The sequence below is a fragment of the Psammomys obesus genome, unplaced genomic scaffold (assembly GCF_907164565.1).
Source record: "Psammomys obesus unplaced genomic scaffold, mPsaObe1.curated_primary_1811, whole genome shotgun sequence".
Classification (NCBI taxonomy): Eukaryota; Metazoa; Chordata; class Mammalia; order Rodentia; family Muridae; genus Psammomys; species Psammomys obesus.
Genome location: NW_026585894.1, coordinates 18823054 through 18825557, shown reverse-complemented (window position 1 = coordinate 18825557; position 2504 = coordinate 18823054). Strand labels below are relative to the sequence as shown.

Sequence of the window (2504 nt, the reverse complement as noted above, 5' to 3'; positions counted from 1 at the left end):
ATGAGGAGCAACAAAGCAAAGCAAATTAAAATTCTTGTGTGTGTATTTTTATTGTTTTCTCAGATTTCTTTTTCCATTCACAAAGGTATTTCACCCCCTTGTCTTGGGTTTCTATTGCTGTGAAGAGACACTACGCTTTTTATAAAAATTTTTTTAATTAAAAAATTTATTTATTGGGGCTGCTGGGTCTTCGCTGCACATGTCTTTTAGAGCGATGCTCAAATCCAAACGAGACAAGAAAGTTTCCTTAACAAAAGCTGCCAAAAAAAAAAAAAAAAAAAAAAAAAAAAGGCTTGGCATGGAAGCAGAACCTGCTGGAAGAGCTTCGGGAAGGTGTGGAAGTACCTCTTCGTCTTCTCTGTGGCCAACCTGAGGAACGGCAAGCTGAAGGACATCTGGAAGACAGGAAGCACAGCCGGATGTTCTTTGGCAAAATCAAAGTGATAATGGTGGCCTTGTGTCGAAGCCCACAGTTAGTCTGACGAAAACAAAGACAACCTGCCTCTGGTCACCAAGAAGTTGAGAGGTAAAGTTGGCTTCTTCTTTTTTTTTTTTTTACCAACCGCATGAAGGAGGAGGTGAATGAGTGATTCAAAAAGCATATAGAAATGGCGTTTGCCCGAGCTGGAGACAAAGCAACTTGAACTGTGAGCCTGGATCCGGGGCCCCTGAAGCAGTTCCCTCATTCCCTGGAGCCACAGTTGAGGTGGCTGGGCTGGCCCACAGCCCTCAAGAAAGGTGTGGACCCTGTTATCTGACTACAAAGTATGCAAGGACAGTGACGGGCTGACCCCAGAGCAGGCCTGAATCCTGAAGCTCTTTGGGTATCAGATAGCTGAATTCAAAGTGGCCATCCAATACATGTGGGATACCGGTCGGGAAGATTCCGGCAAATGGATCTGCTGGGGAGCTCACGTGAGTCAGAGAGAGTATGAGGAGGAGGATGACAGCTGAGTCTAGGACTTGGGACTAAGGCCTTCCAGCAAGTTCTTCATCTCCACTGGACCATCTAGGACTGATGTCACCCCTGGAGGGAACAGCTATTTATTTTGCTATGGATAAAGACAAGGGAAGGTGGTAAAGAGTGACTTTGTTGCCAGGCCACAGAGGAAGACAGTGCGGCCGCTCCTGATGAGACCTGATAGAATAGGATCAGAAGGAAGGAGAGGACGACCTCCCCTATCAGTGGACTTGGGGAGGGGCATGGGTGGAGAAGGGGGAGGGAGGGTGGGATTGGGAGGGGAGGAGGGAGGGAGCTACAGGGGGGAATACAAAATGAATAAATTGTAATTAATAAAGATAAAAATTTTAAAAAGAAAAAAGAAAATGAGTTTATTAAAAAAAAGAGAGAGAATAAAATTTTGTCCTCTGGGTGTTAAAAATTATTTATTCACTGTACATCCCAACTGCAGGCCCCCCTTCCTTCATTATCTCCTCTCCTTCTCCTCAGAGAAGGGGGAGGTCCCCCATGGGTACCAAGCCATGCTTGGCACATTAAGTTGCTGCAGGACTAGGTGACTCTCCCGCTGAGCCCACACAAGACCACCCAGTTAGGAGAAAGGGATCCAAAGGCATGCCTCAAGTCAGAAAGGGCCCCCACTCCAGTTGTTGGGGAATCCACATGAGGACCAAGTTGCACATCTGTTACATATGTGCAAGGGGCCTAAGACCAGTCCATGCCTGCTCTTTGATTGGCGGTTCAATCTCTGTGAGTCCCCATGGGTCCAGGTTAGTTGACTCTGCAGGTCTTCTTGTGGAGTCCTTGACCCCTCCAGCTCCCTCAATCATTCTGCCAACTCTTCCATAGGACTCCCTGAGCTCTAACGCTTGGCTGGGGGTCTCTGTGTCTGTTTCCATCAGCTGCTGGGTGAGGCTTCTTAGAAGACAGTTATGCTAGCCTCTTGTCTGCAGGTATAGCAGAGTTTCATTAATAGTGTCAGGGGTTGGCTCTCTCCCATGGGGTAGGTCTCAAGTTGGGCCAGTCATTGGTTGACCAATCATTGCTCCATCTTTGTCCTTGCACATCTTGTAGGCAGGACAAATTTTAGGATGAAGGTTTTGTGAGTGGGTTAATTTCCTTATCCTACCAATGGAAGTTCTGCCTGGCTACAGAAGGTGGCCACTCCAGGCTTTATATCCCCCGTTTCTAGGAGTCTCAGACTTCCTGGGGCCTTCCCTATACCAGGTCTCTGGTATGTCCCAGAGATGCCTCCCCTTTGATTTCCCTTCTCTCACCTTGCCCTCTCTTTCCCCTGTTCTCCCTACTCATAATCCCCAACTATGCTCCCCTTCCAATCCCTTCTCCTACCCAGTTCCCTCCATCCACCGGACCTCCAATACCTACTTTATTTCTCCTTCTGAGGGAGATTCAAGCATCCTCCCTTGGGCCCTCCTTGTTACTTAGCTCCTTTGGGTCTGTGGATTGTAGTATAGTTATCCTGTACTTTATGGCAATTATCCACTTATAAGTGAGTATATACCATGTGTGTCTTTCTGCTTCTGGG

At 47.4% G+C, this 2504-nt stretch overlaps 1 pseudogene; it reads left to right on the top strand.

Moving 5' to 3' along the window:
• Window positions 1-214: 214 nt before the first annotated feature.
• On the top strand, window positions 215-935 carry LOC129670949 (mRNA turnover protein 4 homolog; annotated as a pseudogene).
• Window positions 936-2504: the final 1569 nt, after the last annotated feature.